Below are 25,617 nucleotides of genomic sequence, written 5' to 3'. Positions count from 1 at the left end.
TGGTATCTCTTAAAGACAGAGACTGGCCTTGGAATTGGTAAAGGTTGAGGATTTGAAAACTAGTAAACAAGCTAGTGTCTGTGTTGATGCAAATTACCGTATATGCTCATTCAGAAGCTGAATTTTTTTTTTTAGTAAAAAAGGGAAGCACCAGAGATGGGGGTCGGCTTATGAACGGGTATAGAGAGGGAGAGGTGGGACACAACCCCTCCCCGCAACAAAGGGAGCAAGGAGAGGCAGCACAGCCAGCAGAGACAGAAGGGAAGAGGCAGGGCCAGAGTCTCTCCACTTCTGGCCACGCTGCTCTACCCCCAGCCTCCAAAGCAGCTGCAGCTCCGGGGCTGGCAGGCTCCGGCTGCGCCGCCCGGCCTGCCAGAGCAGGCTCCAGCCAGGTCAGAGACATCCTCCCCTGGCCCTCCCCAGGTAAGGTGGGAAGGGATGGAATGGGATGAGGAGAGTGGGGGGGTCCCGGGCTAGGTGTGGGATCATCACAGGGGTTACTCCCCTGACTCCCAGCTTCTCCCCCCCCCAAAATTTCCCCATTAGTTGCTGTCCCAGCCCATCAGGGTAAGCAGCTGGCACGCTGGGAAACTTTGTTTAGTTAGGTTTACCTCCGTGCCTGCGGACACTCAAGGTAAACAAACCATCGCGAAGCACCAGCAGCCCAGGAGCCAAAGTTTGCTGACCCCTGAATTATAGGTTTGGCTTATGAACAGGTTATAATTTTTTTCCACTTTTACTTATCCATCTTGCGGGGGGGGGTCAGCTTATAAACAAACCGGCTTATGATTGAGTATATACGGGACCTGACTAACTGGGGGGGAGAAAGACTTGCCCATAGCAATTAGCAAAAAGGACGCACCCAGCCAGCCAATGGATTCTGTTACAAAAAAGAGTTCAGATTTTGACCCTACTGGACAGGGAGGAAGGGAAGGATTAAACCTTGCAAATAAAAGCCACAAGTTAACCCTAAAATATTAAAACTCCAAGGAAGTGGATAAACTAAAAGCCTATGTCAAGGAAGACCCTGAGGTCAAGAAAAAGCTACAAAGATTCTAAAGGGATATTAAACAAGCTGATCTAAAGAATTATTTGTCTAAACCAAAGGCTTGGCATGACAAAAATAACTGTAAATGTACACGTGATAGAACTGATGTTAATGTTATTGCTAATGATTGTAACTAACTTGTTGCTGATACCAAGAACTGTAAAAATGTACAATATGCATGGCCTTTTGAAAAAGCCCTTGAACATATTAAGAGTAGTACATAATAGAAACTCTTATGATTATGCTGTTTGGTTCAACAAGAACACACTTTGTGTTAAAAAGCCTAAAAATGTTGAGGCTTCACAGCTAATGCATAGACATGTCAGACAGAACTGATGAAATCTTGGCTCCACAGAAGTCAGTGGCAGGTGTTTCATTGATTTCAGTGGAGCCAGTATTTTACCCAACTCTCCAATATGGCAGTTCCAAGTTTCACCCACTCAAACATGCTGCTTTTCAAAATAAACGTGCCAAATCTATTGCTTGGCTAGCCTAGCTGTAACTGCTACTTTAACTACTAGACCACACACTCCTTCCAGAGACAGGAATAGTGCCAAGGAATCCTAATTCCCAATACTCTACTGCTGTCCAGCAAAGAATTGGGTAATGCACTGGTAAAGTATGTGTCAAGTTCCCTTTAGTGGCTGATCTACATAGAGGATAACAGTTATTTCTTTAGGTCATGTGGCAGATGTCTGTGTTGGAGATCTGAAGGTTGATAGTTCAAACACTGCTGATGATTCATATGAGGTGTCTTTCTGTGGTGGTTCTGCATGAATTAATTTGTTTTCCAGTTTTCTTTTTATAAACTGGTTTAGTTAATTCACATAGTGAGAAAACAGCCTTAAAAACACATTTCACAGTTAAAAACCGTTAACCATCTTTTATTTGGGCTGCAACATGCAATGAAACACGGGTGTTCTACATTTTAGTCATCTGTCACACATTTCAATTGCTTGTGTCACACATCAGCTGAGAAAATTTCACAAGAGACTAGCACCGTAAATATTTGTGCCACTTCTGAGGTCCCTGCACTACGTGGGCAAAAAATGAATTCCAGTACAACAGAGCATGAAGCACCCGCTCTATTGGATTGCAGTGCATTTCCGCCTCAAACACCAGCCCTGTCTGAATGTAATGTTTGTGAACCAACCCAGTGTGACCGTAATGCACTTGAACGTCACGCATTGGTTCTGTCTGATGGCAATATATTTGTTACCTACGGCATCAGGTGGTTGGGGGAGGATATGAGAGAGAGACAGAGCGCGCGCGCACAATCCTATTTTTAAACTTAGTCCCTATTGTGGCTAGACCTCTCGGAGGCCTCATTCCCACATTTTATCATTTGGCCTTGTGTTTTGTGTCACTGTTTCTGCAAACATCAGTCACAGCGCAGTCAACTTTGTGCAGATTTCTTCTATGTAAACAAAACTCTAAACCAGTGGCCTGCAGTAAACGTGCTTCATATCATGAGACTGCAATAGAATTACACAATGTAGAGAGAAGCCTTTTTACAAAGCCTGGTTAAAAATGAAACAACATAAACCTGGCATAGAGTTTTCTGTTTATTATTGTATTGCTTTACTTATTACAATAATGTGTCTAAAGACACATAGTAGCCTTTCCTCTCTGGTTTGGTTTGGAAGCATTTATCTTCACTCCTTTGCCCTCGGTAGGCCATAAGAGTGGGTTTCACACTGACCATCTCTGAGCTACCAATAATTCAAGTGACTCATCCAGTGCAATTCCCCCCTACCCCCACTCCCAGAAATGACCAAATGCCAATTTTCTAGCAATAGTAACTGTTTTTGTTTTTTAATGGAACATAGCTGACATTGATAACAGTATTTCAAAAGGAGAAACTAGAGCAATTATCCTCTGGGATACAGGGCTTTTATATAAACAACCAAAAGAACAAAAACCCAGAGTAGGATCTTTCTCAGCACCTGAAACCAGAAAAAATAAAGCATTTGATTAGAGAACTGTGTCTGGACAGTGCAGGTTCCAAAAGGTGAGGAGGAGGAGAAGGAGGAAGAAGAGAAGACGTTATGAATACAGGTGTACTTACTATTTCTTCAAAGGTCAGGAACACACTGCAGGGTAATCAATCCCACTTCATACACCAGCTGCGAGGAGACAGAGAAAAGCTGTTCAACTTCTTCCAACAAAGCAGCTATATAGACAGACACAAAAGGCTGTGGCCCAGCCAAGCTACAGGGCTGATATGTCTAAGTCTGTAGGTTACAAATCACAGTTCATGTGTGTATTGTACTAAGTTGTGAACTGTGATTTATTTAAAACCTATACAGTTACATACAACAAACCACAGACACTGTACAGAATATATTTTTGTAGGTGTTATGTTGAGTACAACAGAAATACCCAGAAGTAAATAAAAACAGGTCATCTCTTTCATGACTGTATCCTGCCCTTACAAGAGGATAGACTTGACTGAATACACCTGTCCTGTCTCAAACGACCATGATCTTAATCAAATTCTTGTTGAATACAGAATAAATTCCAGCTAAAACTGGCAAATGTAACCCTTTGTTATATTTAACATGTTTATATTTAACATTGTCCAGAGCTGTACAAATAGAAAAAACTGTCTGCAAATATTTGTTTGAATTTGAGTCCATTTTTATTCCACTTCATGTGCGACTCCTTTTTTTCTATACTTTCTGCAAATATTTGAGTACTTTGGGGTGTTATTCTCCTCTGATTTATACTGTTGTAAATCAGGCATAAGCCCATAGAAGTCATTGGAGATATAATAGCTTTACGCCAGTGTAAGTCAAAGAAGAATTAGGCCCTTAGTTTTTACTAGGTGATCATTTATGAAAAGTGATTTTTGCCCAAATTTTTGAATATTTACCAAAAATTAAATTTGGATGATTGTAAAATTTAAAGTAGGATGATTGTTGATTGTAAAATTTGCTCTTCATTCTGTGTTGTTTAGTGACATATTTCAGATAATAAGGAAACGTGCCATGCAGTAAGTGAATATTCACAACCCACAAGTAATCTGCAGGCCAAGGTTGATTATTCACTAAAGAAATTTATGAAATTCACCAAAAAAAAAAAAAGTTATTTGCTAAGAAACTTGCAAATACTTTGCAATAATGAATAAATCAAAGAATTTTGCAATCTGTTTACGGACAAAACATTAACAGAAAAAATAAAGCAACATTCATTAAACAAATATTTTGTTGTGAATTGTTCACTAGCCCAGTCATTATCATAATCCTTTACATAATAGTACACTCAAGGCCAAATCCAGCTCTCCCTGAAATGTATGGTTATCTTTCCACTGATTTCACTGGAAGCTGGATCTGCTCCTAATTTGGAACTAGTATTTTGGATTTTAGAACATCAGCAATAAGCAGCCCCATTTCACAGAGTGCCATGTAGACTACAGGATAACATGGGCTGGGAGGATAGATTTTCAAAAGCACTCAGCGTTGGCCTCTCTCTGCTTCCACTGAAGTCAACAGGAGTTTTATCATTGACGTCAGTGGGAGGAAAATTAGGTCCAATCCCGTGCACTTTTGAAAATCCTACTTGTAAGGTAGATGTTAACAGGATATAGGTATAGAGAAAACATGCACATAACTCACCACTTTGAAATGAGCCTTCAAGGCCAATTCTCATCTCTACATATCCAGGAAGAATGGTATCTGAAGCCAGCGCGGGGAGCTGGATGATATTTGAGGGTATCTTTATGAATGCTTCATTCCTCTGATGCTTTGGCTTCTTATAAAGCTGTGGGTTTACTTTTACACTCTTCTGCTGGCCTATTAGGTTTTGTAAGGAGCTTGCCAGTATGTCTTTTAGTTTTCTATGAAAATTTGCACATTATAACAATCTGGAGAAAGAAAACACTGTATTGCCCATTGTCACAGAACAAAAGGGTGGAAAAATAAATGAGACTGATGTTTCAATATACAATACTTAAGAATGTAGTCCGCTAGCGCAGCGAGAAGAGGGAATATATTTCCATTACACATCCTTTTATTCAGAACATGCCCATACAGGAAGACACATTGATAGCATCAGACCGGGCCAAGAACATGAAGATTATTTGAAAGAAATTAGATTGTGCCAGCAAGTGAACGTACGGATGAAGAGCAATGAAAAGCTTGCACCAAACGGTTCAACTTTGCTCTCTAAAAACAAAACGAACTACAACAACAAGTTTGATTTAACCAGACTAAAAATGGAACCGCATCTAATAAACACTTGGAACAACAAATCCAAGGCCAAATTCTGGCTTTAAATTACACTTCTCACAACCTCAGAGTTTAGATCACAATACTGATGTATATTTAAACACAGACCCAGAAACTCCTGCTAGTCATTCAATGACTATCCGAATGATAGAGATCCAAGCTATCTTCTACCCCAGAATGTGAATTTCTTAGAACACTTTAAAAAATGGGCACCAGAGCCAACGCAGCACAGAAAAGCTTGGAAGCAGCAGAGTATTTAATGCTGGGCTTCCATTCCAGCACTGTTAGACAGAATAGAGAACTAAGTCACTGTTGAGCCAAACGGCACCCTAGCATGAGTACATCACCTCTCTAAGGAAGTGGATTAGCACCTGCTTTCACCAGAGCTGACTTTAGCTCAGATGAGTCAAAAGCATACCTCTCCGCTGTACAAAATCATAGATGACATCCCTCCTTTTGATCGGAATCATATCTCCAGGGGCATACTGGAGTGCAGGGTTTACACTGGTAGAGAGTATATACTCCCATTTAATTCTGGAGGTCAGCTGTGGGTATGAAGGGGATAAAAGTCTTTGCTAACAGACCTTGCTTTCTCAGGCTATGAACAATGCCCACAAATGCCTACATACAGGTTTCTGGCGGGTTGTAGCCCCACACAGATCCCATGTATTGCACATAATGAGCAGCATGTCAACTTTTAAAATTATTGTTCCACTCTGTACCTCTGATCAGCTCAGCTCTGGTATTATCTTCCGGCATACTAGTGTAGATTACGGACACCAGGCAGGCTGAACTATGAAACTGATTATAGACAGTATGGCGAATCGGGGCGACCGCTCTGGGACCCGCGCTCTGGAGGGCCCTGTGCTTCAGTGTGCATGTGTCATGCAGGGGGTTCTAGGCCGGCCCACGGAGATTGGGGTTAGGGGTGCCTGCAGGGCCAGGGGGACCTGAGGGTCGGGGGGGAGGGGGCAGGCCGTCCCAGGGGGTTAACAGGGGACCTGGCGCTGGCAGCAGGGGTTGGGCCCGCATTCACCAGCGGGAAGCCACATTGTTTTTCTTTTTCTTGCTCGCCCACCGGAACATGCCAATGCCAGGCTGACCCCATCCATTGCATCCCACCTTTTCAGGGACCCCCCCCAAAACAGGGGGCCCCTTGCCTCCAGCACAGGAGCCACCCTGTGACTCTCCATCATCCCTTGATCCCCAGCACTGGTGTCCCCTCCCCACACCAGATTTCACCTGTATAAAAAAAATGTTAATGGGGGTCCATACAGGCTGATTTGTGGCCCTGCACCCCCCTAGGGACAGCCCTGGCTATAGAAAACACTATTTAAATAAATCGGTCCTACAGAATTTCAAGCTTCTTTTCCTTCTATTCCAGCGGTCGGCAACCTTTCAGAAGTGGTGTGCCAAGTCTTCATTTATTCACTCTGATTTAAGGTTTCGCATGCCAGTAATACATTTTAACATTTTTAGAAAGTCTCTTTCTATAAGTCTATAATATATAACTAAACTATTGTTGTATGTAAAGTAAATAAGGTTTTAAAAATGTTTAAGAAGCTTCATTTAAAATTAAATTAAAATGCAGAGCCCCGCAGAGCAGTGACCAGGACCCAGGCAGTGTGAGTGCCACTGAAAATCAGCTTGCATGCCGCCTTCGGCACACATGCCAGAGGTTGCCTACCCCTGTTCTATTCTATTTCTCTTCCTCATCTGACATCTTTGTCACACATTTTAAATGCCACTGTCACGCACTTTGCCCTTAGCTGGTCTTACAGGTTCAAAACTTAGTTGGAAGTTCTAATCAATCAACTCCGTACGGATGAGAAATAAAAACAAGCAGGGATTTCACCCCCTTGGATTGGTGCATCCTGCTGTTTATGGAATCCTACTTCTCCACTTCTCAAGCAACAAATGGAACATGCTCTATCTGTGTCTGTCAAATCTCTGTCCCCTTTGTATGTATGAAGGGAAGAACTTGCCATTAATGATTAACAGGAACAAGATAAACAGAAAGTCCTACCATTGAATCTGACAGATTGACTTCCAGTGCATTCAGTGGCAAAGTTAAGGTTATCTGAAAGTTACCAGCCATCACCGGGGAATGGATGTGGACTGCTTCTTCAAAGTTGCAGGGCAGGAGCAACCAGTTTAAAATTCTTTCCTGGAACTTCGTGACGTGAAGCAGCTTTACTATCCATTGCCAACAAAATCACTGATTTGCTTCTGAAAAGTAAAGCTGTATTGAGCCCACTAGATAACACACTCCAGTATTGGACAAGATCACTGGACTGAACATATTCCTTAAGATCCACATGGCTGAAGGTACTGGCTAGAGAGAAACAGAGGATGACTCCCTGAGCAGCTAAGCATCCACAAGAAAATGCTTTTATCTTCACCAAGTGCTTGGAAACGATGCAATGTGTCTGCCAGCTGCCTAATTTACCACTGTCAGCTTTTAGTTTTCCTTTATCATCATCAGTTTTCCAAACTGGCAGCAAATGGAGACAGCAATTTCAAATGCTCTGAAATGGAGAGTGAGCTTGTTCCTATGTTGTGTCTGAAAGTTGCTGCACCAGTTAAGCTCTCCCTACTGCCCCACTTTCCCCACTGAGGAACAGCTGCTTCCCTGGGAAGGTCCCTTTATACAGAAAAACAGGTGAGTCAGCCTGGCATTTCCAAGCTGTGATAGAAAAAGAGGATTAACCAGTGACCTCACTTTCTCCCTACTTAAATATTGTAAGTACTCTGCTTTCCCATCACATCAATCTTACATCAATCAGCAAAGCAAACAACATTTCAGATACATGCCTTCCTCTAGCAGCTAAAGCATTAGTAGACAAGTGTCAATGCATTTTGTCTTCAGGAAGGAAACATCCACGAAATTGCACAGAGAAAAGGTTAAACCTGCTCAGCTACTGCAATAATCCAGTCATCTGCCAGCGCCTGGGAAATTGCTGCAGTGTGGAACAGAGATGATTATGTACAGGAGCGATTTTCCTAGTGCTTCTGCCATTATTTCAGTGAGAGGTACAAGATTATTACATGAGCTGCTTTTTTAGCACATGCAGCTGTTAAACCAATACCTGTAGAAGTATCTGTATAAAAAGCATTGCCCCCAAACGGAACACCTTATTCAGTGTGAGTTCTAGTCAATTCTTGACTAAGAAACATATCAGTAGTTTTGTACTGGTATCCTGGAGCTAGATTGTGGCTTGGATTCCACCTGTGCAGGAGAGTAAGAAACCTCCCCCCACCACCCCTTAGCTAGAGCAGCTAAGCCAGCCTGGTATTGTCCAGCCTAAATTTACTACTCCCAACTCTGGAGCAAGAGGGAAAGAAACCATGCCTCAGAGGGGTGTCTCTGAGTCACAATGCCTATTGGGGCTATGCCTGGGGTGGCGCAGTTTATGGCCCACCCCTTTCTCAGGGCAAACTTAGCTGATTTATAGGACAAGAAACTGGTTTAAGCTGGGAGTAGCAACATATAGCAAATATCACAGCATTCCTTAGCTGATTTAATGCCTCCATCAAGTTTGCATGTTCATATATTGATACCTTCAAGCACATGACAGTATAAAAATATAAAAACAGACCCCCATCGGTTTACACTCAAACACTGCATTATTAACATAAATCCCAATCTGTGCTTTATTATTCCCTCATACAAAACTAGATACTGCCTTGTGAGAAAAACTGAGATATAGAATGCCATTATACTGCCTTAGGAGACAGAGGGCCCGATCTTCCACTTCATTACACTAGGCCCTTACTATATGGGCTTCAGCTGAGGCATACTGACACGTGCCATGGAGGATCAGGCCCAGAAATGTCTAGCAGGTCTTTCCCAAGAGGCACCTTGGACCAGTAGTGCTCAGGTCTATATTATGTTCCCAAATGTCCTAGCAGATGGAAAAGCCCATTTGTAAGGGCTGCTGCACACGGTTGTGCCTAGAAAGTCTGACATAAAACAGCTCATTCTATAAATCCAAAACTGGAACTACCCTGTTTACTCATTAGCTCTAGTCCACTGCTCAGCATAAAGGTATTTTCATAATACAGCTACAGTTTTGTGGATGGGTGGACTCAGCAAAGTTGTTATGTCTTGCAATTTCCATGATTTCCTTTTTAAAAAGAAGGAGGGAACAAAAGTAATTATGCCTCTTAACTTGATTCCAGTTTTTTCTATAGCTTCTATACCACCAGAGATTAATTCTGGTTAAAGAGCACCATTAATACATTAACCTTACTAAATAATGCCTTTACTTCACTGCCAAAATATTTTTTTAAATGGCTCAAGGATCACATCATATCAATGTTAATAAATTAGACTAAGAGCATCATTAACTTAACTAAATCATTCCTGTATTCTAACTGAAACTCTCCTCAGGCTTGCTTTATTACAGCATATAGTACAATTCGGGCACGATGGACAAGATTTTCAAACCTGGCTGCCTAAAATCTGGCTCCTAAAACTAGATAGGCTCAAAAAATAAGGGTTCTGATTTTCAAAACTGGGGCTGAGCACTGCAGCTCTTATTGACTTCAGTGAGATTTGTATGTTCTCAACACTTCTGACAATAAGACCATTTACTACAGAAACCTACATGTGGATTTAGGAGCCTAACATGATGCACCCAAATCTTCACATTTGGACTCCCATAAACGAACAAATTCTCAATGGCAGCACTCTTGTACCTCTTACAGCAACTGGAGATATCAGTGCTGGCACAGGACTCAATCCTGCAAGGTGCCAGCACCTTCTTCAAAGTGTTGAGTGCCCATTGCCTTTACTATCTTTAAAAAGAACAGGAGTTCTTGTTGCACCTTAGGGCTGGTCCACACTAGCACTTTAAATCGAATTTAGGAGCGTTAAATCGAATTAAGTGTGCACCCATCCACACCAGGAAGCCATTTAATTCGACATAGAGGGCTCTTTAGTTCGACTTCGGTACTCCACCTCGACAAGGGGAGTAGCGCTAAATTCGACATGGCAATGTCGAATTAGGCTAGGTGTGGATGCGAATCGATCTTAGTAGCTCCGGGAGCTATCCCAGAGTGCAACACTCTGCTGACGCTCTGGACGCCAGTCCGAGCTTGGATGCTCTGACCAGCCACACAGTCAATGCCCCTGGAAAATTTGAATTCCTTTTCCTGTCTGGACAGTTTGAATCCCATGTCCTGGTTGCTCATCGGGGCGAGCTCAGCAGCACCGGCAACGATGCAGAGTTCTCCACCAGAGGAGTCCAGGCAATCTCACACTACAAAGAGGTCCCCAGCATGGACTGACCAGGAAGTCTCGGATCTGATTGCTGTGTGGGGCGATGAGTCTGTGCTTTCGGAGCTGCGCTCCAGCAAACGGAATGCAAAGACCTTCGAGAAGGTCTCCAAAGCCATGACAGACAGAGGATACAGCCGGGATGCAATGCAGTGCCGCGTGAAAGTCAAGGACCTGAGACAAGGCTACCAGAAACTCAGAGCGGCAAACGGACGCTCCGGAGCCCAGCCCCAGACATGCCGCTTCTACGAGGCACTGCATGCCATTCTCGGTGGGTCTGCCACCACTGCCCCACCAGTGACCGTGGACTGAGAGGATGGGATACTGTCGACGGACTGCTCCTCGGAGATGTTCGCGTACGGGAAAGTTTAAGAGGACGAGGCAGTCGACAGCGCTTACAACACAGATTTCCCCGACACCCAGGATCTCTTCGTCACCATCAATGAGATCCCCTACCAACACTCCCCACCCGTTACCACGGACCCTGATTCAGGAGACGGATCAATCGGTAACTGCTTCAAACATGTTAACATTTATTTTTTAAATAAACTGGGAAAACAACTAGGCGAACACAAGGTCTATGTACAGGTGGATGGAACTGTCATCTTCCTCTGACATCTCCAGGAAGCTCTCCAGGAGGTAATCGCCAAGCCTCTGCATGAGGTTCCTGGGCAGGGCTTGCTTATTGGGTGCCCTGAGGAAGCACACTTTTCCATGCAACGCTCTCAGTTGGAACTCGGGGACCAGCACCTTCACGAGCATGGCAGCATAGGCCCCAGGGTTCTGTTGGCTTTCCTCCAGCATGCGCGCTCTCTCTCTCCGTGACACTCTCCTCAGTGTGATGTCGCGCGCAGACTCCTGCATGTAATTAGAGTAATTTGTGTACCATTATTAATGGTTGTGCTTAACTGTTCCTTTGCATAACAAGAAGCGTCACTGTACAGCCACGTGTAGGAGGCTGCAGAGTGGGAGAATACAGGGATCTCTAACAGGGAACGGCCGCGAGGGGCTGCAACAGGGGCACCGATTCTGCTTTCATGTTTGCCTGCAGCAGGAGGACAGTGCTGTAGATGCAACTTAAAGCTGCAAAAAAAACTAGGCTTACCATGCCTGGCCGCTCCATGGATTCTTCTTTCCTGCCCCGCTTCTCTGGTCTGCAGTGCAATACCACAGGCAATGAAAGCGAACCCAGAGAAATCGAACTTTCCCCGAGTGAGTGCTCATGAGAGAGGTGCTGTGCTTGCTCTTGTTCACACACACTGAGTAGACTTTGTTTCTTTTTTGACCAAAAAAATCTCTCTATGGAATTCACTCACTTTTTCCCGTCACACAGGTGCAACTGTATCCCTACCTGATCCAGGCGCCTGGTCGATGTTCTGCAGCACCGCAGGAAGGACGACGGAGCTCCCCTTCACTGCATCTGCGACCGCCGCCCCCCGCCGCAAAGTCCAATCCCACCATCACCCAAAATGACTAGAGGAAGGGGCACCAGGGGACGTGAAAAATGTTAATGCACCACAGCAGAGTGCTAAACTTACAAAACGCTCTCAGTACCTTACTTTTGAGAAGTCCTTCCCTTAATGTGCTGTTCATTATTAAAAGTTTTTATTTTTTGGTAATTTCTTTTCCCGTCAGGTTTCTTTGCAGAATACTTTCCGTGAAGGGGGGAGAATGGTTTGGGAATTGCATAGGACTTTCACCGTTAATAGTGGTACAGATATGGGGGCAAGATCAACAGCTGGTCACTCACAGAGTGCAGCCTCTAGTCACCCTGGTCAGTCTGTGGGGTGATTTTCATGTTCTGCTCATAGGCGGAAGGTGCCCTGCGCCAGGTATATTTGCAGGTGGGTCTCTCCACCGGCCATGCCTGGATCGTGCCCTGTCCCACGCGGGTCTCCCCCAGCCCCATCAATTCCCTGCCTGGAGCAGGTACCAGCCCCCACCTGCCACCCCTCCCCCGGCGTGTCGTCTCACACACACCCTGCCGCGCCACGTCCCTGTCTCACAGTAGAGAGGCTACCCGCAGAAATGCTGTCTGCTGCCCCAGGGTCATTGAGCATGCCATCCACAAGTGGCAAGGCAGGTTGCCCTCACCCTGCCCTTCTATCGTAGCCCTGAGCCTCTACAATGCATCAAACCATCAGCCCCCAGCCCGCAACCCCCTACACCTCCTCCCCATTATCACACACCACTCACACCTTCCTACGCCTCCAACCCCCAGCCCAGAGCCTGCACCCAAACTCCGTCACAAAGCCTGCACCCCTCACCCATTCCTGCACACGCACCTGTACCAGTCCTCACCACAGAGACCGCTGTACGAGCAGGAGCCTATCAGTCCTATAGTCTAGAAGCGGTCTCTACATCACTGCACACCCAACCCAGCACAGTCACCGTCCCTGTGTCAACCCTTTCACGCGAAGTCAGTAGTCCAGAGAAGGTTGTTGCTGAACAATGCTCTATTAACTTTATTTGTACACGTGTGTTGGAAGGGGGCAAACGGGGTGAACGGGATATGAAACTGTAGAGGAGAGTCAACAGAAACTGGGTAAAGAAACAGGGGCAGGTTCCGCTTCTCTATACACAAAGTTAATAGTCACAGGTTACCCTGCTCGCTGAGGAACCTGGCTTTCAAAGCCTCCCGGATGCACAGCGCTTCCCGCTGTGCTCTTCTAATCGCACGGGTGTCTGGCTGAGCGTAATCAGCAGCCAGACGATGTGCCTCAAGCTCCCATCCCGCCATAAACGTCTCCCCCTTGCTCTCACACAGATTGTGGAGCACACAGCAAGCTGCAATGACAATGACAATGATATTGTTTTCGCTGAGATCCGAGCGAGTCAGTAAGCTCCTCCATCTCCCCTTGAGACGTCCGAAAGCACACTCCACCACCATTCTGCACTTGCTCAGCCGGTAGTTGAAGAGTTCCTTGTCAGTGTCCAAGGCGCCTGTATAGGGCTTCATGAGCCAGGGCATTAGCGGGTAGGCTGGGTCCCCGAGGATCACTGTAGGCATCTGCACATCCCCAACATTTATTTTGTAGTCTGGGAAGAAACTACCTTCCTGCAGGCGTCTAAACAGACCAGAGTTCTTGAACACACGCGCGTCATGAACCTTGCCCGGCCACCCGACGTTGATGTTGGTAAACCGTCCCCTATGGTCCACGAGTGCTTGCAGCACCATGGAAAAGTAGCCCTTGCGGTTTATATACTGGCTGGCCTGGTGGGCCGGTCCCAGGATAGGAATGTGAGTCCCATCTATAGCCCCACCGCAGTTTGGGAATCCCATTGCGGCGAAGCCATCTATGACAACCTGTACGTTTCCCAGGGTCACCACCTTCGAGAGCAGGAGCTCAACGATTGCGTTGGCTACTTTTATCACAGCAAGCCCCACAGTAGATTTGCCCACACCAAAGTGGTTCGCTACTGAGCGGTAGCTGTCTGGCGTTGCAAGTTTCCAGAGGGCTATGGCCACTCGCTTCTGCACAGTCAGGGCTGCTCGCATCCGGGTGTCCTGGCGCGTCAGAGCAGGGGACAGCAAGTCACACAGTTTAAGGAAAGTGCCCTTACGCATCCTGAAGTTTCGCAGCCACTGTGATTCATCCCAGACCTGCAGCACTATGCGGTCCCACCAGTCCGTGCTTGTTTCCCGGGCCCAGAATCGACGTCCCATAGCATGAACATGACCCATTGCCACCATGATCTCCACGGCACGGCGTACCGTGCTTTCTGAGAGGTCTGTGCCACTCTGAGACTTCATGTCCTCACCACGCTGCCGTTGCCTTCTCGACCGAGTTCTCAACATCTCACTGTGGAAGAGGTGGAGGATAAGGTGCGAGGAGTTGACAACGGCCATAAGTGCAGCGATGATCGCAGCGGGCTCCATGGTCGCAGTGGAGTGCTGTGGCGTCCGCGCTGTCACTTATAACAGGAAAAGTGCGCGAACTGATTTCCCGCCGGCGGGAGTGACGGTTGAATGATGACAGTTACCCAAAACCACCCTCGACACAGTTTCCCCCCCCCCAGCATGCATTGGTGGGAAATCCCAGCATTCCGATGGGCGGCGGGGAGTGCGGGAACTGTGGGATAGCTTCCCACAGTGCACCGCTTCAAAAGTCGACGCTTCGCCCGTTACTGTGGACTCACACAGTCGAATTACTGTATTTATTGTGGATACACAACTTCGACTACATTAGGTCGATTCCAGAAATTCGAATTAAGATGAATCGAAATAGTCTTGTAGTGTAGATGTACCCTTAGAGACTAACAAATTTATTTGAGCATAAGTCTCTAAGGTGCCACAAGTACTCCTGTTCTTTTTGCAGATACAGACTAACATGGCTGCTACTCTTTACTATCTTTGTTAGTGGTACTGACACATCCCATTTCAAGACAGCTTCAGTTGTAGTTCTACAGCTAAACAGGGTGCATGGGTTAGCCAAGATACGAACAGCCTTAGTGAATGATATGTGAGTCATGTTGGAGACCTTGAAGAAGCTGAGAATGTATGCTCCAAACAGATAAAAGATGGATGAACCAGAAATATTTTGAATTTCGCATAACATAAGTCCTTGGCTTTGAGTCAATAATGACATAATTTCAAGATGATACACATATTGTTAGTGTCCTTTCCGTGCTCTGATGTATCTCTGTAATTGGTATGCTGCACATCACATCAAAATGTTTTCTTGCGCAAAAACTGCTCCTAGACAGGGTATGTAGGACTGACTAACCTAATTATGAAAAGAATACTACATAAGCACACTGTTAATAATGGAGACTGCTCAACATGTGTATTGTATTAGCTCTCATTTCAGTTTTCCTCCTGCATAAAATTACTTAATGGCTACTTCAACAGCGGAATATGCTTTTCAAGCACCAACATAGGGATGTATGGAGAGTGAATCAGGACACATGGCTAATACTAAATGGCTATTGATGGTCCATCTGATAAAGTCACTGAAGGAAACTTAAGAGTCACAAGCCAGTTCATTTCTTTCTCCACAAGTGTCTAGACAGACTACTTCGTTCTGACACTGACACTGCAGAAACACACAGTATTAATTTTCACTCATTTTAAAAAATTTATTTTCAAAATCTTTCTTTGGGTTTCATTCTGTACCAATGTTTATTGTGTCTATTTGAATTTGCTGTTACACTAAGGTGAAAATTTCTCCTAAGGGGAACTGAATAGCTCAGGGAAATGGTAAAAGAACACACAGTCTTTCCTTCTAAATCACTAGTTCAAACCCAGGTCAAAATAGGAAGTAAATGGAAATCATTCTCCTTTGGTGACGGCTTTTCAGTGGCTCATTGTAAAGACTTAGTGGTCTCAGACTAGCTCCTAATGGACAGATGTCCATACAATAAAAGACAACATTACAAATGGTCATGACTGGCATTCTTGGTGGCAGTCTCACTGCAAAGGCCAAGATTTGAAAGGACCATGGAGACAAGATTTTCTTCCTAGAAAATGAGTTCTTCCAGCACAGGTTTGAAACACACTGGTCGGGTAATGTGAAAGCACTTTGCTGGTTACCACTTGTGCTATTCCTATTCTGGGCTTCATTCCCCAGATAGGTCAAGCAAGCACTTTTTACCAGCAACAAGTATATGCTAAACGCAAGGTAGTGAGTTCAATCCTTGAGGGGGCCACTTAGGGATCTGGGGCAAAATCAGTACTTAGTCCTGCTAATGAAGGCAGGGGGCTGGACTTGATGACCTTTCAGGGTCCCTTCCACTTCTGTGAGATAGTAATATATGGAGATATACCTTATTTTTATTTAACATTGTTATCTTGCTCATCATTATTACTTCAGTCTCCCTGACGTTGCACAGTAGGCAAAATAAACATTTCCAAATTCATACTGAGCTAATATTTTATTGAAAAAATAGCAGATTAGTTCAATCTTTAACACTATCCTTTTTGGAACAATAATGCAAAAAAAGGTCATCATCAATAATAAAACATGATTATTCAATGCAGTAAATATTGTAGTGCAATACTAGTCTAAGCCAGCGGTTCTCAAACTATGAGTTGGGACCCCAAAGTGGGTTACAATCAGGATTACCAGGGCCGGCGTTAGATTGGCTGGGGCCCAGGGCCGAAGCCTGAGCCCCACCACACAGGGCGGAAGCCAAAGCTGGGGCAGAAGGACCCAGGTTGCAGGCCCCCTGCCTGGGGCTGAAGCCCTTGGGCTTTTCCCCTCTTCCCCGCTCAGGGTGGTGGGGCTCAGGCTTTAGCTTTGTCTGCCCCCACTCCCCTAGTGCGATGGGGCTTGGGCAGGCTCAGGCTTCAGTCCCCCCTCCTGGGGTCAAGTAGTAATTTTTGTTGTCAGAAGGGGATCGCAGTGCAATGCAGTTTGAGAACCCCTGCTCTAAGCTCTCTCTATTCTGGAAACGTAATGTGAGTTCCATGGCAAACATCGCTCCTAGTGTAATCTGTCCACTATGACAATCTCTCAAGCCGGCTTTATTAATCCACAGTTTCTTTTCCTCATTATTATCTCTTCAGTGAATTTAACAAACATCAGTACTGCAGAAATATAGAAAGAAAGAAAAAAGAGAGATTACTTTAATTCTGGCACGCTAGTTGCTGTGTCTAAAGGCTGTGAAAAGCATTCAAAGTGCCTCTGAAATTAGACTGAGAAATAATTTGCTTGCATATAGTCACACACACATTAGCTGGAGAGCAAAATAATAATGAAAACTTCTTGTTTTATAAACCATGTGAAACAAAATGCAATCAAAACTCCTTTCTGATTTCATTCGTAAAAAGTTGTGTGCGTTCAAAAATGAGATGCTACAGGACTAATCCTGAATTCCTAACAGTGACAAAACTCCTATTGACTTCAATGGAAGATTTGTCTGAAAAAAAAGAGTTCATTTACAGCAAGGGTAGGCAACCTATGGCACGCAAGCCAAAGGTGGCACACGAGCTGATTTTCAGTGGCACTCACACTGACTGGGTCCTGGCCACCGGTCTGGGGGGCTCTCCATTTTAATTTAATTTTAAATGAAGCTTCTTAAACATTTTAAAAACCTTATTTATTTAACATACAACAATGTAAGTAAATTTTGTTTTCTAGAAAATAATGTTTTCTAGTTATATATTCTAGACTTATAGAAAGAGACCTTCTAAAAATGTTGAAATGTATTACTGGCATGCGAAACCTTAAATCAGAGTGAATAAATGAAGACTTGGCACACCACTTCTGAAAGGTTGCCGACCCCTGATTTACAGTCAGCTAGGTCTTTTCCTGAGATAAGTATTTATAACAAGAATGTGAAATAATTTACCATAGCCAGAAACTAAACAGCACACACACACACACACACACACACACACACACACACACCCCCCTCCCCCAAGCAATCATACCTTTCTCTGAGCACATGCACAGGGGCAAAGGGGAGCTGAACTGGAGTTAACCGCTCATTCACTGGGAACCAGTACCCTGTCAAAGGCCCATTATAGCTGTAGTTCTCAGCCAGGGGTATGTGTACTCCTGGGGATACGCAGAGGTCTTCCACGGGATACATCAATTCATCTAGACATTTGGCTAGTTTTACAACCGGCTACATAAAAACCACTAGCACAGTACAAACAAAAATTTCATACAAACGACTTGTTTATACTGCTTTACATACTATACACTGACATGCAAGTACAATATTTATATTCCAATTGATTTGTTTTATAACTATATGGTAAAAATGAGAAAGCCGGAAATTTTTCAGTGATAATGTGCTCTGACATTTTGTATTTTTATGTCTGATTTTGTAAGCAATTCATTTTTAAGTGAGTTGTAATTTAGGAGTACACAAGACAAATCTGACTCCTGAAAGAGGGTACAGTAGTCTGGAAAGGTTGAGAGACACTGCATTAGAGCCACGAGGGCCAGCTGTGGAATTCAGATCCAGATCCAAACTTTCCCAAAGTCCAAAGGCAGCATTTGGATCAGTGTTTTCATGTAATCCCATCTCTAACAGAGTTGGGATGTTTCCATTCCTTGGCAACTCCATAAACTCTGCCCTGTCAACATCCACAGCACAAATCAGCAGAGCCTTGCAAATATGCGGATATCCACTTTATATCTGAGGACCATGTTTGTGGATCACGAATTGGGTGTGGATACAAATTTTGTATCCGCACCGGGCTGTACAAATCAGAGTGGCAAACTCTGGGGTCCTGTATCCAATGTAAACTTCCATTTCACGCAATAACAGAGATCTCTACACTTTTCTGAATCTGAAGGAACTTTGCATTGCTGGGAACTAACCTTCTGAAATCTTGTCAGATGCATAGTTCATATTGCCTCTGCTTTTAATGAAATAGAATACTTACTAATGGCTCTCAAGTCAGTTATTCAATTTCCATAACATTTTGGCTGAAGCTTATTTATACTGTTTTCTAAACCTCAGTGCCTAAAAAAAGAGCCAAATCTCATAGTGGTTTCAATTCATTGACATATTGCTTACCCTCAGCAGATTTTTATTAAACCACTATTTGTCCAAGGGTATAGCTGAATTCAACTTTCAGTTTCTTTGACAAAATGTAAAAGCCCTAGCCTCAAAGTAAGAGACACATGCTTTCCATGGGCTTTGGATCACAAACTCATGGATAATAACTTAAGGGTTCTCAGTGGTATTCCACGAAGTAGGTGAATATTTTTGGCCTGATAGATTCTCCTGTCAGATCACTTGGGCGCATTCCTCAGTCCCAGATCCAATTGCTTGGCACTGCCTCAACTACACAAAGCAGCTGGAAAGTGTCTTAAAGAGGAGGGGAAGCTGATGATCCTGGACAGATGCCACCTGCTCCCTCTTTTCTAGGTAGCAAGCATGTCAGGGTGGGAGGGGCATGTCAGGAGTGGGCATGATGCAGCAGTCCCAATGGGGCTACTACAGCCAGTATAACTTAGAAGCCTGAGCACTGGAGGCTGGTTTCAGAGGTGAAAGTAAGCTGGGATGGTCCGGTATGGCGTACCAGTAAGAGCTGGTACACAGTCGACCATACTGGCGGCAGCTGGGACCCCTGGGGCTCTGGTGGCAATTTAAAGGACCCGGGGCTCCCAGCCACCGCCGCTACCATGCCAGCAGCCAGAGCCCCAGCCAGCCCTTTAAATCACTGCCGCAACCCTGGGGCGCTGGCCCTTTAAATCGCTGGCAGAGCCCCAGGGTAGTGCTAGCTGGGAGCCCTGGGCCCTTTAAATCACCACCGGGCTATGCTGAAGGGCTGGCTGGGGGAGTCTGGCCCCAGCCCTGCTCCTTCCGCCAGAGGCCTCGCCCCTTCCAGTTGAGCCCTCCCCGCCACCTCGCTCAGGACCCCGGCCGCCCTGCGTACTGGTAAGTCCCTTAAGCTACTTTCACCCCTGGCTGGTTTAGACATTGGCTACCCGAAGTGGGGGAAGAGAAAGGTGGCTTTACACTCAGCGCTGTTGAGGATCGAGCTCTTTGCCTCAACCTTGAGCTTTTCACTCACCTGATCTAGTTGAAACCTCAAGTCACCAGGACCAAAGATCACTGAAAAGCACAACTCACACAACAGTGTGTGTAGGAGTCCAGGAACTGTTAAGCTAGCTACTCATTTGTAAGGCTCCCCAACGGCCTGAGAAAAACATCACACACAATGAGTTCCTGCATTCACTCAGCACATATCTATATCTATACCTATATATACTGTACCTACAGAAATCCAAAATCTTAATTGTAATGTTCTTTATTCTATGTTGGTATGCTATTTTGGCACATAGCTACATTCCAAGCAATTCAAAATATGTCAGGATCCTCCCTCCAATGTACATTGGGTTAGCTTGCTTACAGCCCAGGAAGGATCTTGCCTTGTATTAAGTATGCATCCATATTGCATCTGCAATGAGATTTCCAGACATGTTCAAAGAACATTTTACTTGACCATAATATTAATAACTAAAATATTATGGAGAGCTTTCCATCCAGAGGTCCCAAATCATTCAAAAAACTTTACAAACTATAAATAGATCATTTCACCCCTCTTTAATATACGGCCACCTCTGAGATGGAAGGAAGCAGCTTTTAAACTATGCCCAGCAATACTATCCAAATACTTAAGCCAACCACAAATACAGGAGAAAGTTAACGACTGTGCCACTGTGGCAATAACTATTACATATATATTTGTATTACACCAGTGCCTAGAAGCTGCAAACAAGACCAAAACCTCATTGTCCTAGGCATGGTACAGACACATAATAAGAGACAGTCCATACCTTGAAGAGCTTACGAACTAAGTAGACCATACAGACACAGCTGGGAGAAAGGAACTATTATCATAATCATCTTACAGATAGGGTACTGGGACACAGAGAGACTAAGGGCATGTCTATTTGAACACTTACTCTGCAGCAAACTAGGTTGTAAATCTACCCTGTCCTAGCCTGCTGCACACTAACACAAACTGCCTAGGAAATTCGTGGAAGCTCCTTCACCAGAGGTTTTCAAAAAGAGGCTGGATAGCCACCTGTCTTGAGTGGTTTAGACCAGAGGTCGGTAACCTTTCAGAAGTGGTGTGCAGAGTTTTCATTTATTCACTCTAATTTAAGGTTTTGCGTGCCAGTAATACATTTTAACGTTTTTAGAAGGTCTCTTTCTATAAGTCTATAATATATAACTAAACTATTGTTGTATGTAAAGTAAACAATTTTTAAAAAATGTTTAAGAAGCTCCATTTAAAATTAAATTAAAATGCAGAGCCCCCCAGACCGGTGGCCAGGACCTGGGCAGTGTGAGTGCCACTGAAAATCAGCTCATGTGCCGCCTTCAGCACGCATGACATAGGTTGCCTACCCCTGGTTTAGACACAACAAATCCAGCATCTTGGACCGAGGTTAAACTAGATGACCCTTGCAGTCCCTTCTAACCCAATGGTTCTAGGATTCTAACTGTCCGTGTGGACCCCGCTGCCATACACTAAGAGTTCCATGACGTGCTTCAGTATATTCCTGTTTCAAAGCAGGGCAGATCAAAGCACATGATGGAAGGTTCAGTGTGAGGCAGCAGGGTCCCAAAACGGACACCTAGCACGTGGCACACAAGTGCCAGGTAGACTTACACCCCAGCTTGCCACAAACTAGGTGTTCATGTAGACAAACCCTCAGTGACTTGCCCAAAGTCACTCAGGGAGCCATGGCAGAACTAGGAGTCGACCCCAGATCTTCTGAATTCCAGTCCAGTGCCTTAACTACAGCCATAAAACACCTTCCATCCAGGCAGGGATCTCAAGGCATTTATAAATGTTACTGAATTTAAATTCAACCTCATAACAGACATGAGGTAAGTAAATATCTTGGTTCCCATTTTATTATGGTTATTATCTGCATTGTGTTAAACTGTGCAAGCATATAACAAACATACAATCCTGGCCCAAAGTGCTTAATATACCAGTGAGAGCCCGTGCGACTCTTCCACAGTGACATAGTTAACTCATGGCCAACCCTGGAACAGAAAACCAGACCTCCTTTGCTTCGACCACAAAACCATTTAACCTCCAATCTAGGCAGATGGGAAGTCACCTGCATGAGTTACCTGACAGTAAAGCTTAGGTATAAGATAAAGATGGACCATGGGTTGACTAAACTTGGATGTACCCATGTCAAGGCACATGACTGCACAAGCATTTCTTTAATAGAAGCAGCACTTTCCCCTCCTTACACAGACGCATTTGCTCCTGGAGCAAAATAACCTGAGGGATGCAACCCTTTATCAGTACAGTTTTCCAGGATAACTCAGAAGTTTAAATTATTGTATCTGGCACCTTGACACAAGATAGCAAGGTGGCTGGTGCACTCATTAGCTCAGACTCTGTACCTTTGCACATTCTTTTATTTTTAGAGATCTCAATGCCTAGAGAGAAGAGATTTCCATTCCTCTGGCTGGGCCTCATATGGTATAATCTTTTATTCAAAATACTAAGGCATTTCTACTGGGCTCATTAACATGTACGGGGGGTTCTCTTACTTTCTGAAAGAGGGATACATGCTATACACCTATTTTGAAGGAAGATTATTTTGGCTTAACAAGAACTGAGTTTTGGAGATTGCTCCAGAGGCAATCTCTTGTTTTATTAATGTTCAGACACAATAGTGATGTCTCAGCTTAATCAAGAACTTTTTTTTTTTTAATGCTTTTGTCATTTGGCTCTGATATTTGCTCCTTCATCACAGAAGCATAACTAAGACCAAGACCTCTGTTTGGATATGGACTAGCTAAGTATGGACATGTTTGCAACAGGGCTGCCCAGAGGATTCAGGGGGTCTGGGGTCCTCGGCGGCAGGGGGCCCCCGCTTCGGCGGTAATTCGGTGGGGGCCCCGCCGCCAAATTACCGCCGAAGACCCAGCTCTTCAGCGGCGGGTCCCGGGGTGGAAGGACCCCCGCCGCTGAATTACTGCCAAAGATCCAGAGCGAAGAAGCTCCGAGGGCCCGGGCCCCATGAGAGTTTTCCGGGGCCTCCGGAGCGAGTGAAGGACCCTGCTCTAGGGCCCCCGAAAAACTCTCGTGGGGGCCCCTGCAGGGGCCCGGGGCAAATTGCCCCACTTGCCCCCCTCCCCGGGCAGCCCTGGTTTGCAAGCCATGGAAGAGTAGCTAGCTGATATGTCTCTTTCCCACTGTCTGGTTTTGTTGTTCTACTATTTCTGAGCATTGAGTCAATTACTACTAATTATTATTTACCAGGCTCTAAAAGAAAAGAACATTATATTGATCGATCAAAATCTGATTGATCTACCTCTGTCTGACTGATAGAAAAGAGAGATCTGTCCAAGAATATATATTCTGCCCTCACAGGGGGATAGACTCAGCTAATAGTTGTCGTCAAATCCTATGACCAGTAGGAAGATGATTGGTTACCGGGAGATAATTACACCTGTGTCATGCCATTATCAGCACGTTATGAAATGCTACCCCTGCAAATTGTATAGAAACCATATACTGTACTATGGGCTTGCAAATCTCTAATCAAATCCTATATTAAATGGAGACAATGACTGCTCAGTTTAAGTGGGTTATTTAGCATGTTTACAGTAAATCACCTCATGCCTTAAACTAAACTTTTATTATGGCAACGCCTAATGTGTTGATTTAAGTCACATTAAAAAGGAAGAAATGTCTCAGTTGATTCAAATAGCATCCTCTTGCACAGCCTCAAAGTCAGGTCATCCAGGCAGATTACAGAAAGGCAAAGTAAAGGATGCAGAATTTAAGCATAACAAGCTATTAAGCGTCTCACTTGGCATATTACTATGATTCAGGATTGGCTCTAGATTTATGCCCATGCTTGCACCTACAAATTCTACATTACTTAACCTTAGTCAAAACATATGATGAGGAGGAGACTATGAAAAGAAAGGCCATTTAACGCCTACTGTCGCATGTACTTAGAACTCAGACATACACTTCTAAAGAATATTAAGGTTAGAAATGGTTTGAACCAGAACTGTAGATCCAAAGTTCAGTAAAGTCTAGCTCCAAACTTCCCAGCTCAGCCTGTCTCTATATTGGCCTCAGACTGACACACCAAATCAGCCTATAAGATGGATGGATGGATGGATGGATGGATGGATGGATGGATGGATGGATGGATGGATAACTGCTATATAAGTGCCAAGTATCATAATTACCATTAATATACAACTCTTAATCTTGAGGCTGTAAGAATCTGGCTCTAAACTCAAGCCCATCTCTAATTAAGACAGAAGTTCTTCTCTTTCCCCCCTTCCCACCCAACAATATTATTTTGTGCTCATTTGCTATATTGTGAAAAAGAGACACCAAGAGAGCCTAGTGCTGTGGACTAGCAAATTCAGGAATGGACCAGACAGTCAGGTCCATTCCTGGTGAAACCTAACTGAGCTACAGACGTACAGTCCATCTCTAGCAGAAAGACATCAATACACCACATGAAGTGACACATGCCACTAGCCTGTTGCCCAGTATAATTGGGAAGCAATGTAAAGAAGAGGAAAGGTAAATCTATACAGTGAAAAATCAAGAGAGGCTCGGGAAAGAATACAAAACTCAAGATGAGAGACCTGGTGCAGAAATAAAATTACTTGATTCATAACATCATAGTTTTATCTGTAGATTAAAAAACTCTTTAAAATGTTTGAGTAAATACAATTATCCCCATTTTATGGATCGGATAATGAAGATACAGAGCCCTTAAAAGGCTTGCCAAGGCCACAAAGCAAGTCCTCAACAAAGATGGGGATGGAGCTCCACTGACATCAATGGCAAAACTCCCACTTACTTCAACGGGGTGAGGATTTCACCTCAGATTCTTAATCCTGTGCTGCACACGCTGCACTACTTCTCAACCATTTAGGATCAGGGGCGGCTCCAGGCCCCAGCCCGCCAAGCGCGTGCTTGAGGCGGCACGCCTGCGGGAGGTCCACCGGAGCCGCGGGACCAGCAGACCCCCTGCAGGCACGTCTGCGGGAGGTCCACTGAAGCCACGGGACCGGTGACCGGCAGAGCGCCCCCTGCGGCGTGCTGCCATGCTTGGGGCAGCGAAATGGCTAGAGCCGCCCCTGTTTAGGATGAGGCCATTTAACCCAAAGCAGAAAAAATTATGCAATCGGCGTGACTCAAACAGCACAGCCAGGAGAAGAGGAGTGGGAGATGGCTGAAATAGAGAAATAGAAGATATGACACAGAAGGCTGAATAGGAAGCCAGCAAAACAAACAAATACATCAAATTAAGAAAGCAACAAAACTGAGAACAAACCCAGATAGTTTAAAATCAAAACAGTCAAAGGCATCATTAGAAATAGTTTTGCCTTTAAAGCAAAAAGCGGTACATGTGTTTTATTCCAGTGTTTTCACATTGACAATTTCATAACTTAATTTATATTTTTTCCTTTCTGCTTGTGGTTGGAGAAGTTCAGAATAAAATGGCAGATATGCCAAGCCTGGACATCAGTTACAAATTGACACACAGTGCACTGCTGGGATCAAAGCCAAAGCCCACGATTCCCCATCTCTCTGAAATCATTCCTCAATATTAGCCACCTCTGCCTGCAGATGCACT

General features: G+C 44.5%; 1 protein-coding gene across 9 annotated transcripts in view; it reads right to left on the bottom strand.

Moving 5' to 3' along the window:
* DENND2B (DENN domain containing 2B) overlaps positions 1–25,617 on the bottom strand; it is a 240,505-nt gene that overhangs the window by 141,802 nt on the left and 73,086 nt on the right. The window contains exons 2-3 of one of the 9 annotated variants that reach the window (XM_045014304.1): positions 4,666–4,913; positions 3,117–3,174 (exon numbers count right to left, since the gene is read on the bottom strand). The exons of the other annotated variants lie outside the window; for them this stretch is intronic. The gene's annotated coding sequence lies outside the window, so the exon portion shown is untranslated. The remainder of the gene's footprint in view (positions 1–3,116; positions 3,175–4,665; positions 4,914–25,617) is intronic. 9 annotated transcript variants of the gene reach the window in all.

Source organism: Mauremys mutica, chromosome 4, assembly GCF_020497125.1.
Source record: "Mauremys mutica isolate MM-2020 ecotype Southern chromosome 4, ASM2049712v1, whole genome shotgun sequence".
In the NCBI taxonomy this organism is placed as follows: Eukaryota; Metazoa; Chordata; order Testudines; family Geoemydidae; genus Mauremys; species Mauremys mutica.
The sequence above is the reverse complement of the archived record's forward strand: the minus strand, read 5'-3'. Positions and strand labels throughout refer to the sequence as shown.